General features: G+C 43.5%; 1 long non-coding RNA gene across 3 annotated transcripts in view; it reads right to left on the bottom strand.

The window, feature by feature from the left end:
• Window positions 1-1721: 1721 nt before the first annotated feature.
• LOC141058860 (uncharacterized) overlaps window positions 1722-13173 on the bottom strand; it is an 88142-nt gene continuing 76690 nt past the window's right edge. For all 3 annotated transcript variants that reach the window (XR_012222338.1, XR_012222337.1, XR_012222339.1), the window contains one exon: window positions 1722-3031. This is a non-coding gene — a long non-coding RNA (uncharacterized lncRNA). The remainder of the gene's footprint in view (window positions 3032-13173) is intronic.

Below are 13173 nucleotides of genomic sequence, written 5' to 3'. Positions count from 1 at the left end.
GAAAGGGAAAAAAAAAAAAAAAGAGGTTTAAATGAGCGAATCCAGAATCTGACACAGATCCAAGAATTGGACTGTGATAGTACCCCTCCCTCAATGAGGGGCCTCCGGACCCTCAACACGATACTTCACTGGAGACCACCTACAGTGAGGACACCTTGTTCCATCAGAGTTCACTTCAGCAATCATCTGACACTCCAGGTCATGGCAAGAGAGGGCAGATGGAGATGACGACTTTTACTCCGGAGGCACCACAAATCTCCAGAGCACCGACCTGGGGAACGAGCTAGGCCTGGGCATAACAAAGGGTAACTCCAGTTGATAACTCGCTGGCGCGTGAATGGCAGACATCCGTACAAACACGTACACACCCAGGTCCGGACCTGAACGTTTATTGTCATTCACTCTCTTGCCACTAGATGGTGAACTCCTCACAGAACTGACAACAGAGGCGTCCCCCAGTGTCGTAACACACACCCCCACAAGGCTCAGAGGTAACCACTCCTCTCTGCCTCCCCTCCTAAGAGGACTCCGGCGCTGAGGCGCAGTTTGTGGTGAGGGTTGTGACTTGCCCCTACTTCCTGGCAGCACCCCTGCTGCCACTACTGGAGGAGAAGGGGATGGGAATATGGAGGAAATATACACTCCTTGGTCGTCTTCCTCCACACGACCAGGATGGGACGGCTTCTTCAAAGGTATAGAAGTTTCGGCGTGAGCCCTGCGGACTAATTCATCAGTCTGCTCACTACAGGGACGTGCCCCCTCACCACGGGGAACAACAGGCAGCACATCGGTTCACCAACTCCTCCCACCTGCCTGGGTGCGTCCACGTGTATGAGCAAGTCCTGCTCCCTAGCAGGGACTACAGGGGGCATATTCGCCAAAGCCGCAAATTGGGGTTCTGATTGAGCCAGAGGGGAGGCCCTAGACCCCAACATACCGTGCAGCACCTCACTCTCCTCAGTGAGGACCAGAAGCAATTGGTCACAGGTCTGAACTTGGCCCATGGCTCACCAGAAAAAATGAGTGGTTGGTTATAAACTGTCACATGTACCTGTCCTGTGTGACACGACCCCGCAGGTCGGTAACTGAAACAACAAGACAAAGGGGAACACCGGGGAAAATGTTACATCGGTGGGCCATGCAATAGGGAACAGGGACGTGGAGACCTCCTGCACTCCCCTGAGGCAGTGTCCCTAAACACTCCTAACGTTCCCTATACAGGCGCTTCACCTGTCGCCGACCAGGATACTTGAATCCCTCACTAGCCCTGCACCTATCCTTCACTAGGGAACTGGCTAGTGTGGACGCTTGTTGTGAGCTCATCTGTTCATTCACCTTTTGTGTGCGAGGATCTCTCTCTTCTGGTGAAGGAAAGTAATGAGGCTGATTTGGATGAAAGAAACTAACCACCTGATCAGGTGGATTGTGATTGGATATCAGGAACTTCAGACTGGATATAAGGCAGCCGACGCCCTTCTGAGTGGCTGGTGATTTCTCTGCTGGATTCTTGGAGAATAAATGAATAGCAAGGGTAGTGAAATCTGGTATATATAACATGTGGGGCAAATAACTTTAATGAAACACATATATATGTATAGATACCAAAAAATATATGCTACCAACATGTATTACCTACGGACTATAATTGACCAGTTGTACTATATAACATGACAAAAGGGAGGGGGGGGGGGGGGAGGACGAATCCAAAATACAACCAATGGTCATAGTAAAATTGCTTTATTAGTGGGGTCAGGCAAGGTACAAAACAACATGCTGCAGTGCCATAAAAATATAAAAACATAAACACATGGGGACACAGAAACTACAGTTGCCACTGCTGTGCATAACAATAAGGACATATTAAGTACAGGCAGCAATCAAATGTATACATTCACATGAATTATAAGTTACCTGGACATAATGACATCAGGCTAGTGCACTCAATGGAATGACATAATAAGTCCTGGCAACAATCTATGATATATAATTACATGAATCGTAAGTTACCTGGACAAAGTAACAAAGAGCAGATGGCAGACTGGGGGTCCCTGTGACCGCCCCAACGCGCGTTTCGGAACACCTTCGTCAGGGGGCGCAGCAGGTAGCATGACAAGCGCTGTTTAAATAACGGGCAGAAACCGGAAGTAATGCTGACGTCAAAACCGGAAGTCATTATCCGTTACCATGGTGACGCGCATAACATCGCTATATGGCTTGTAGAGCCAAGCGGCGATGTAAACTAATAACAGGGAGACGCCCACGCCATCCCCGGCATGACAGGAGAATGTGACGCCCAGAAACAGCGGGGCCCCGCAGGACTGGACGCCCATAAAACCTGACGTCAGCACAGGAAGTGCAGTGGGAGCCGCACATATGAAAAGAGATTGCACTAACAGAGGTTCCACCATGTTGGATACTGGCAAATGTGTATAGATCTCATAGATCAATGATAGCAGCTGTACACACAGAACAAATAATATGTCATATTTATATAAGCTCAAGGCTAAAACACAAGACATTATAAGAGATATCATTGTTATTATTCCAGGCAGCAATAATGGGGCTAATACATGTACACGTGTCTAAATAAAGATATACGCTACTATGTCATATAATGATAATCCAATACCAAATAGATCAAAGACTGATATATATAGCCCCCATATATGCACATATGCACACCCATACACACATGCGCACCACACGATCTGCACATGCACACACATACATCTGTCCACATGCTCATATATGTGACACAAAATTAAGCCGTCCCATACAATAAGAATGAACAGCAAAGGCCACTCATATAATACTTACAGTATCATATAGACACAAATGCACAGAAAAGATGATGGTAACAACAATAATGAACCAAAAGAGTATATATAAGTCCATAATGCCATATAGAATGTTCATAGACATGCAGCTGTAGAGACTCCCGGCGCATCACCAGTAGAGAGGAGATACTTCATAGCTATACACGTCCACACCAATGGATTCATCAGAAAGCCCGTAAAACGACAGGATCAAACTAAAACAATAAAAAATAAATAAAAAATATTGAATATACATAAAATATATAGGCAATAAAGCAAGGGGAACTCCGCAAATACCTATTCCAAAAAAGCGGCAAAACTGAGGTTTTCATTTAACCCCTGGGGATGCACAGTCCTTAAAGTCCAAATCCAGCGGGATTCAAGACGTGCTAACTTAGTAGAGAGCTTACCTCCCCTAATACTGACATCAATAACGTCAATGCCCCTGAATCTAATCAAACTACTGTCACTCCCATGGAAAAGCTTGAAATGATGAGGAATCGTCTTTAATAAGGATACATCTACCTGGCCAACTGATGCCTCAATGCCCAGAACATGTTCCCGCACACGCACCTTCAACTGACGTGTGGTGAGACCCACATAGATAAGGCCACATGGGCATGTTGCATGATAAATAACATATCGTGTTACACATGTGATCGATTTCTTGATATTGTAGATCCCACCACTGGAGTCAGGGAAGGTGGTGGTGCGATCCATGTTCGGGCAGGCGACACAGTGGCCACATGGATAGCTACCATGGCGCAAGACCCTACTGTCAAGAAAAGTAGTCCTTGGCTCGCCTACATAGAGGCTGCGAGTAAGGGGATCTCTCAAATTTCTCGCTCTTCTGAAAGATAATGCCGGTCTCTCAGGTATAATCTTTGATAAAATAGGATCTACCTTTAAAATATGCCAAGATTTCTGAAGGGCTTGCCGCACCCTAGATGCCTGGGAGTTATAGCCAGTTACGAATCTCACTTGTGATTCATTAGATGGATTAACACCACCCCTGTCACCATAGAGGAGAGACGACCGTAAACTATACTTAGCACGATAAGCCCTTTTAATAGAGCGCCGGCTATATCCTCTATCCAAAAAACGGTTCTTCAATTCTTCAGCTTGTCTCTCAAAATCTGATTCAGAGGAACAGATCCTCCGCAAGCGGAGAAACTGTCCCACTGGAACCGCCCTAATGACATGTCCAGGATGGCATGAAGTGGCATGAAGGAGTACATTAGTGGCTGTCGGTTTGCGATAAATATCTGTTTGTAACATGCCAGTTGTATCCTTCTTGACAATGGTGTCAAGAAATTCAACTTTCTCACAATCATATACAAATGTCAATCGGATATTAAGATCATTGCTGTTTAGCTCAGAAAAAAATGAAGAAAGATCACAGGGGGATCCCTGCCAGATCATGAAAATGTCGTCAATGAAACGGGTCCATAAGAGGAGTGGTCACCATCAGTAGAGAAAGCAACAGACATGTAATAACACCTGTGGCCACCGGGGGCAAAAACACATATTAAGCCTCCAGGTCTGAAAGGGAAGAGAAAGGTTTAAATGAGGGAATCCAGAATCTGACACAGATCCAAGAATTGGACTGTGACACAGCCATGGAGGAGCCAGCCACATGTAACAGCACAGGAGGAGCCCTTGGAGGAGCCAGTCACATAAACAGCCATGAAGAAGCCCATCACATGCAACAGCAATGGAGGAGCCTGTCACATGCAACAGCCATGGAGGAGCCAGTCACATGCAACAGCCATGGAGGAGCCCATCACATACAACACCAGTGGAGGAGCTCATCACATGCAACACCCTTGGAGAAACTAGTCACATACAATAGCCATGGAGGGGCCCATCACTTGCAATAGTCATGGAGGAGCCCATCACTTGCAACAGTCATGGAGGAGAATTGGGGCATCAATATCCTCCCACAATCTCTTTTATGGGTCAAATCCTTTCCATTTCACTAGGAAAAATGTTTTACCTCTCACCCTCTTCACTTAGCCATGCCATTCCAGTGTAAACGGCTACCTGGTTTTCACTAGAGCAACTGATGGTGGAGATAGGCTTGAGCTGCAGGTAACCGCAAGAAATCACCCCAGAGGAACCCCCGGTACTGCGGTAGCTGACTCCAAGGATATGAACCACAGAAAAGTATTCGGAGTTGTAGGTAGGATGGACTCTGGAGCTAGTTCAGACTGTGTGGAATCTGGATCACAGACAGAATGAACACTGGTGCTGGTTCAGACAGTGCAGATTCTGGATTACCAGACAATGGACACTGGTGCTGGTCCAGACAGTACGGATTCTGGATTACCAGACAGGACGGACACTGGTGCTGGCTCAGGCAGTCCAAATTCTGCAAGGTTGAACTGGTACAGGTTCTGAGAACCCGGACAGGTACAGGGTTAGGGATCTGACAACTGACTTAGCAGTTTGAAAACTAACTCAAGACTAATGTTGCTCAGGCACCTCCCTACAGGGGAAGGTGCCTTAAAGACATAAAACCTCCCAGCTATTGGCTGGGGGCATTTCCAGGAGTGTGTGGGGAGCACGTGTATGCCTTAAGAGCGCTGCCGGGAGACCTGCGTGATCTGTGCAGGCCATGGGAGCAGGAAGCTGCGATAGGAGAAGACACCACAAAGTGGCCATTGTGGTAATTGGCGTCCCAGCCAGGAGGAGGGAAAGTCACCATGCAGGGATGCTGCTGCTGGAGTTACAACTTCCTTCTCCAGCATCACATTTTGAAGGCGTTAATTCTTATTGTCTTGTTTCTTTATCATTCAGATTTTGCATCCACATGTTACAGAAGAAAACACTAAACTATAGTACGCACGAGCCGTGTCTTCATCACCAGTGAAATGTTTCTTGATTTGAAGATCTTGTTCAGTGACTTCATTATTGATTTGCCCATATAACTATTCTTCTATAGGTTTGTGGTGTTGCTGCTGCAATTTGAATTATCATCAATCCGAGTAGGTTGAAGTCCTTTACAACTTCTTTTACATTATCCATCTCAAATGTGTCCCAGTCATACCTGGCAGTAGTCAATATCTTTGTCTTCTTTGTATTAAGTATCAGTCCCATCTTCGAGCTTTCCATCATGTCACGCCGCAATAAGTCCTTCATTCCATCTATGCTGGCTGCCATCATTGTTGTATTGTCTGTGTATTTAAGATTGTTGGTGATTCGTCGAGCAATTGGGATTCCTTCTTTTTCGGCAAGTCCAACCTTCCTGAAAATAGCTTCTGCAAATAAATTGAAGCGAAATGGTGACAGAATACAGCCTTGTATGATACCTCACTCTACTCATCTCTGTTCGAGTCAGCCTTTTGATTCTTGCACGAATATTGCAACCATCAAGCTCATTGCCTTCCCGACAATTACTTTCTTGAACCACCTCTTGTATACACCTGTATCTGAGAGGGGAACCACTTTGTCACCAAGGGCCACAGTATACAAATTCTATTTAATGAGCCACTCCATCCCTCATGTCTTGTTATAAAGACATTAAATTACTTCCCTCCCCAACAAACCTCCTTGTGTTTTGCCTGCTACCTCATGGCCTTCACATTATATCCTCCCTTGATCCTTCTGCTCTATCTTGCCTATTCCAGAAAAAGTGGACAATGAGCGACTGGCCACATCACCACCTTGTCCCTCATGCCTGACACTCAAGCTTTAATTGCAGACTGCAAAAAATGTCCAATGCAAGAAAATAATAGTAGAAGATACAAGTGCACATAACTAGTTGCCAGGGCGGGTGTAGACCGCTGTCCCAGACGGCCATTACTGATCTGTTTCTGATTTAAATTTGTGGAAACCAGATCGTGGTGGAATTTATGAGGGAAAGAAGATCGCTCTCCCTAATCGCGGCAGAGGCCTGGGCACGTGGTCCATGAAGCAGGTGTTCCCTCAGCGAGGAGGCCATGAAGTGACTCAATAAACACAGTAATCTTTATTTTGTGACATTATAAAATGGTTAATTGCTCTTATTAAGCTAAGCAGCCATTCAGAGAGACACAGGCGGCCTGAAAGCCCCGGTCAGGTGCGTCATAAAACTAAGTTCACTCTATGCAAAGAAGCACAAAAGACCAGGAAAATGAACCGGCGAGCAGATGGATCCAGGAAGGAAGAGAACAAGTCAAAACAAAGGCCAATCTCCAAGACAACTTCCCATAGATCAAAGCAACAAGTTCCTCCTTCAAACAGCATCTTAAAGTCGTCAGGGATCCTCCACTGAGAGCAGAATTTTACATAAGCAGGTAACAACCTCCCAACAAGGCTGAAACCAGAGTACGCCCAGGGGCCAAAACCAGCAGAGACCACACAAGATGCTCCGGAGATTCCTGGGGTCAGGACATCAGAAGTCTTCACTACTTTCTAATAATTTCTGTATGAGCTGTCAGCAGTGTGGAATCGCAAAGCTTTTGGTAAAATACTGATGCAGTTTTTCATGCTGAATGCTTCATGTTTCTGAGCCAAATTCAGAAGTGGATCCAACTTGCTGTCATCGGGCAGCACAAGGGCTCAGTGGTTAGCACTGCGGTATGGATTATTACTATGTAAATGGCACAGTGGAGATATTATTATGTAAGGGGCACAGTGGTGGCATTATTATGTGGGGGCACAGTGGTGATATTATGTGGGGGCACAGTGGTGGCATTATTATGTAAGGGGCACAGTGGTGGCATTATTATGTAAGGGGCACAGTGGTAGCATTATTACTATGTAAGGAGCACAGTGGTGGCATTATTATGTGGGGGGCACAGTGATGGCATTATGTAAGGGGCACAGTGGTAGCATTATTACTATGTAAGGAGCACAGTGGTGGCATTATTATGTGGGGGGCACAGTGGTGGAATTATTATGTAAGGGGCACAGTGGTGGCATTATTATGTAAGGGACACAGTGGTTACATTATGTGGGGGGCACAGTAATGACATTATGTAAGGGGCACAGTGGTGACATTATGTGGGGGCACAGTGGTGGCATTATTATGTAAGGGGCACAGTGGTTACATTATGTGGGGGCACAGTTGTGACATTATGTAAGGAGCACAGTGCTGGTATTATGTGGGGGCACAGTGGTGGCATTATGTAAGAAGTACAATGGTGGCATTATTATGTGGGGGACACAGTGTTGACATTATCATGCAAGGGGCACAGTGATGGCATTATTACTATGTAAGGGCCACGATGGTGGGGGGGGCATAGTGGGGGGCACTGGGACCCTCTGCATGCTTGCACATGCTCCTATCAGGTGACGTTTGTATCATTTTACTACTTTTTTCTATGTGCTACATAGACCATTTACTTCCCATCTATTGGGTGTTGTATACTCTAATTATTCAGTGTTGTTTCACAACATGTCGCCTGGTTTATACATTTATGGCCTTAATGTGTTATATATAATTGCATGCTATGCCTAGGCATTTATATTCATGGTCCACTGTGCCCCTACATTTAGTATTGTGGTGGTTTTCTGGTATTTTAGCATATTTCACTGTTTCTTGCCTGTCCACAAATAAAGCAATTTTATATTTAAGACCTATGGTTGTTTTTATGTCTCCTTACCAGCCTGAGAATACCAGCCCCCAGCTGTGAGCTTTAGCAAGGCTGGTTGTCAAAAATGGGGGGGATCCCACACAGTTATTTTAATTATTTATTTAATCAATAATAAAAAAAACGGTGTGGGGACCCCTCTATTCTTGATAACCAGCCTTGTGGAAGCTGACAGCTCAGGGTCCCTGCTCTTGCGGTTATCAGTTGAATATAACTTTCAGCATTCTCTCCTGCTGATGCTGATCACCAGCAGAGCAGGGGAGAATGCTGAGAGCCATCTTCAGCACCCGGCGCCGGGAAGCAGTGCAAATTGTACCGCTGCTTCTCAGACGCTGGTGAGTGTCACACTGATTTGCTACTGGTAAAAACCAGACATGTCAGCGTATTTTTTGCCCACGGACACATGGCCCGTAGAAACACTCTGACATGGGCACATAAGTAAATGGGTCTATGTGTGTGTGTTTCCCTTATGTGTGAAAACTGTCAAGTGTACCGGGCACATGTCTGAAAGAGACACAGAGTATTGGAGCAGGTTCACTCCAAAAATGCCTGAAACATTGGTCCATAAATATTTCATAATCTCTTCCTATTCATTTCAATTGTAAAACCACTTTGTACAGGGGTGGACACAGCATTGGTGGAACCTGTGCAGCCGCTCTTAGGCTGAAGAGGTAGGGGGCCACGTAGACCTCCAAAGCAGGTGGAGTTGTGAGTTGTGAGGAGCTACTGGTCTGCAGAAGGACCATGTATTGTTCTTGTACAGTGGACCTTTTCTGTCTGTGTCCGCTTCTGACTTTGCTGTTCATAAGTTTAGTCTTTTGATTGTTTTTCCACTTCAGATTTTGCAAAGTGCCTGGTGGAAAAAATAAATTACATACAAGTGCTTCTCAATAAATTATATCAAAAAGTGAATTTATTCCAGTTCTTCAATACAAAAAGTGACTCTCCTCTATTCTATAGAGTCATTACATACAGAGTGATCTATCTCATGGGTTTACTTCTGGTAATGTTGATGATTATGGCTTACAGCCAATGAGAACCCAAAAGTCATCTCAGTAAATTAGAATAATTAACAATAAACACCTGTAAAGGCTTCCTAAGCGTTTATAAAGGTCCCTTAGTCTGTTTCAGTAGCTCCACAATCATGGGGAAGACTGCTGACCTGACCGATTTCCAGAAGGCCGTCACTGACACACTCCACAAGGAGGGGAAGCCACAAAAGGTCATTGCTAAAGAAGCCGGCTGTTCACACAGTGCTGTATCCAAGCAGATTAATGGAAAGTGGAGTGGAAGGAAAAAAGTTTTGCCCCATTTTGCTTTTGCAGGACCTTTGTTTCCCAGTGCATTGGACTTTTATGTGGACTGTGGTCATAAATCAGGTGAAAGGAGCTTAGAAAAAGACAGCAAAATGAGCTACAGACTCTCCCACTGGACAGTCAGAGGGAGCCCACTTGCAGATTCTCAGTTAACTTATTCTGCAGCAGCCAATATGTAGCTCAACACCGAGGCTGCAGAAAGCTGTGACTACTGATAGTGGGCGCGCCCAGGTGCTGCACATTTGCCCTTTATTGATTTAGGTAGTGCAGTACTTGACGGGGGCCATTATCAGTAGACAGAGCAGCCCCATAATTGGCTGCCGGCACCAAGGATAGCTGATCATTGGGGATGCTGGTGTTCCACGCCAACCAGATATTGATGACCTCTACTAAGGCTAGGTCATCAATGATAAAGTAGCGGACAACCTCTTTAACCCCTTTCCGACATTGGGCGTAATATTGCGCCCACATCAGACTCCCCTCCGCACCTTTCTGAGCCAATGTCAGCTGATCTGTACAGCTGACATGTGCCCACAACAACCGCGGGTGGAATCACGATCCACCCATGCCATTGTCAAGCTTTGACAGCAGCATTTAACATGCGCTTACTGGAATCGCGTCAGAAATCCTGCCCATTGGTGACCCAGTCACATGATCACAGGTCACTGATGTGTCAGCGTGACAATCAGAGGTTTCCAGCAGACCTCTATGGTTGTCATTGCTGGATTGCTATGAGCCCCACTCGGTGGTCGGCGCTCATAGCAAGTGATCAGATCGCCTGTGAGTAGCAGAGCCGATCAGGTTATGGCAGGTTCTAGTCTCCCATGGAGACTATTGAAGCATGCCAAAAGTAAAAATTAAAAGTTTTTAAAAATGTTAAAATTAAAAAAAAAAAAAATGTAAAATTTCAAATCACCCCTCTTTCATCCCATTCAAAATAAAACAATTATAAAACCAAACATACAAATATTTGGTATCGTCGCGTTCATAATCGCCTGATCTATTAATAAAAAAAGGACTAACCCGATTGATAAACGGCGTTACAAGAAAAAAAGTCAAAATGCCAGAATTATGTTTTTTTGGTCACCCCCACATTGCATTAAAATGCAATAACGGGCAATCATGCAAAAATGATGTCTTTAAAAACATCGGCTTGCAAAAAATAAGCCCTCATCCATCCCGAGATCACGAAAAATGGAGACACTACGGGTCTTGGAAAGTGGCACAATTTTTTTTTTAACAAACTTTGGAATTTATTTTCACCACTTAAATAAAAAAAGAATCTAGACATGTTTGGTGGTTACGAACTCATAGTGACCTGGAGAATCATAATGGCAGGTGATTCTTAGTGTGGCCAAGTGTTATGGATCCAGAATGACTTGGCTTTTGCTTTCCATGCACCCCAAAAGCAACCTGTAGGGTGGTCTATCTTTTACAAACACTTCCAGTGCAATGTGGGCAAGGAAGCATTGGGGGATTGGTCATTTCTTCACAATATCACATCTCCTGCTGTTTTACTTGGATAATCCCATTAACCCTATAGTTATTGCATTGCATATAAAATGTGGAGACTTTCATAAGAAGAGATATCCCCGAACCAACCGAGACGTAGAATACAAAACAAACGGTCTAGAAGGATTTCCGTCTCTAGAAAGACCATCATATCAGACTTCCAAAACAAACTGGCCAACACTATTGTTTGTGACCATCTAAGGAGTTATTGATGGCCTCAAGGCCTCTCTGTCTTGACTGAGATACTTGGCCCAGTTCCACCAAAACTAGAACTGTAATTATAGGCAGGAAGCAGAACCGTCCATCTGCAGGTAGAGAGGACATTACCAGAAGCATCAAGGAAATCTTGGGCTTTAATAATGAGCATTTGTGGGAGCAAATAAACCAAAACAAAGGGCCATTGTTGTGGTATTGAGAAAATCACAATGGAAAATGTTCCTCTCCGCATTACAAAGCTTCAGGATGAAAGGGTTTCAATTCCTATTTGTTGAACTGTTTTTGAGCGGTTAACTAACGTGCTGCTTGAGCCGCGTCCGGCTGGGACCAAACAGGTTAATCACATAAGGCAGAGGAGTAGAAAGCCTTTAGAAAGTTTATAGTCCAAAATTAGAACATTTTGGAAAGAAAACAAGATAAACAATTATTCTTATGTAAATGTAGACTGTACTGAAACGCGAAGAAAAGATTTGTAGCCATATCTCCATTTTCAATTTTCTTTTTACATTTATATAGTTTTTTTTATATATGTATGCATTACATTTTGCCTTCCCTTCATCCATTTTTCTACCAACATAGCATTCTGTGGACTTGTTATTTGCAGGACTTGTTATTTTCAATCCTATCGTTTATTTTGCCAAATAAAGTAATGAACAAAAAAAATTCCAAGTGTAATGAAAAAATGTAAAAATCCAATTCTGCGATCACTTCTTGGATTATGTATTTTAGCAGTTTATTGTGCTTTAGAAATGACCTGATGACATGACTTGTCTGGGTCACTATAATTACAGCGATTCCCAAGATTGTAAAGTCTATTTTGTATTTGAGTGATGAAAATAAATTCAGAAATTAAGAAAAATGGGAAATCGGTTTGTGTCCTCATTTTCTAAATATCTTTTTTTTCTTTAGTTTTCCATCGAGGGAGCTGCAAGAGGATTTGCTTTTTTTTGTGTAGCGAACTGATGCAAGTTACATTGCATTTTTTGTGTGAAATGATTGAACCATTTTGGAGTTGTGCTTTTTTTTTCGTTATATGGGTTAAATATCTTTATATTTTGAAATTTTGGTCTGTTATAGATGCAGTCTTATTAAATATTTTATTTCTAAACCTGGGAAGAGGGAAAATTCAAAATGTTATATATTTGTTTTTTAGATTTTTAAAAATATGAAATAGGTAAAATGATGATCTCCAATGAAGGTCTCTTTAGGCTGGACTTCACAGGAGTACCAAAATAACAAGCTCTTGGGGTTTATTAAAAGATGGGATTGAGGGAATTTTGTTGGAAAGACTTTTAGTAAAATAAAAGTTTATTCCGCACATTACAAAGTCATTGATAGTTTCACACAATTTGCATTGTTTTTTTTCCCCGACCATTGCGTCCAAATAGTATTTATTATCTTCTAGAGAAAAATATATATACTCAAGAGAAAGGTTTTTGAAAAAAATAGAAGAAAAGTAATAAAGAGAAAACAACATGGCAAAGAAAATAAAAAATAATGCAGTCAGGGACGAAGACAAGAAGCAAACACGAAGAGTCGGAAGACTGATGAGCCAATGTGTGTAAAGACCTAAAATGGCAAATTGGTGAATAGTCTGAAGAAGGAAGAGATATCACAACCAGATGTCACAATATGTTTTGAACTGGGGTCAAAATCTTAGCTCAAAAGTATTAAAGGAGACAATTACTGTCTGATATTCGTAACAATCTTTTAAAGAACTGTCTACCCCCCCAAAAA

The sequence above is a fragment of the Dendrobates tinctorius genome, unplaced genomic scaffold (assembly GCF_039654945.1).
Source record: "Dendrobates tinctorius isolate UK_male_01 unplaced genomic scaffold, ASM3965494v1 ptg000216l, whole genome shotgun sequence".
NCBI classification, from domain to species: domain Eukaryota; kingdom Metazoa; phylum Chordata; class Amphibia; order Anura; family Dendrobatidae; genus Dendrobates; species Dendrobates tinctorius.
This window is presented reverse-complemented; position numbering and strand designations above follow the sequence as displayed.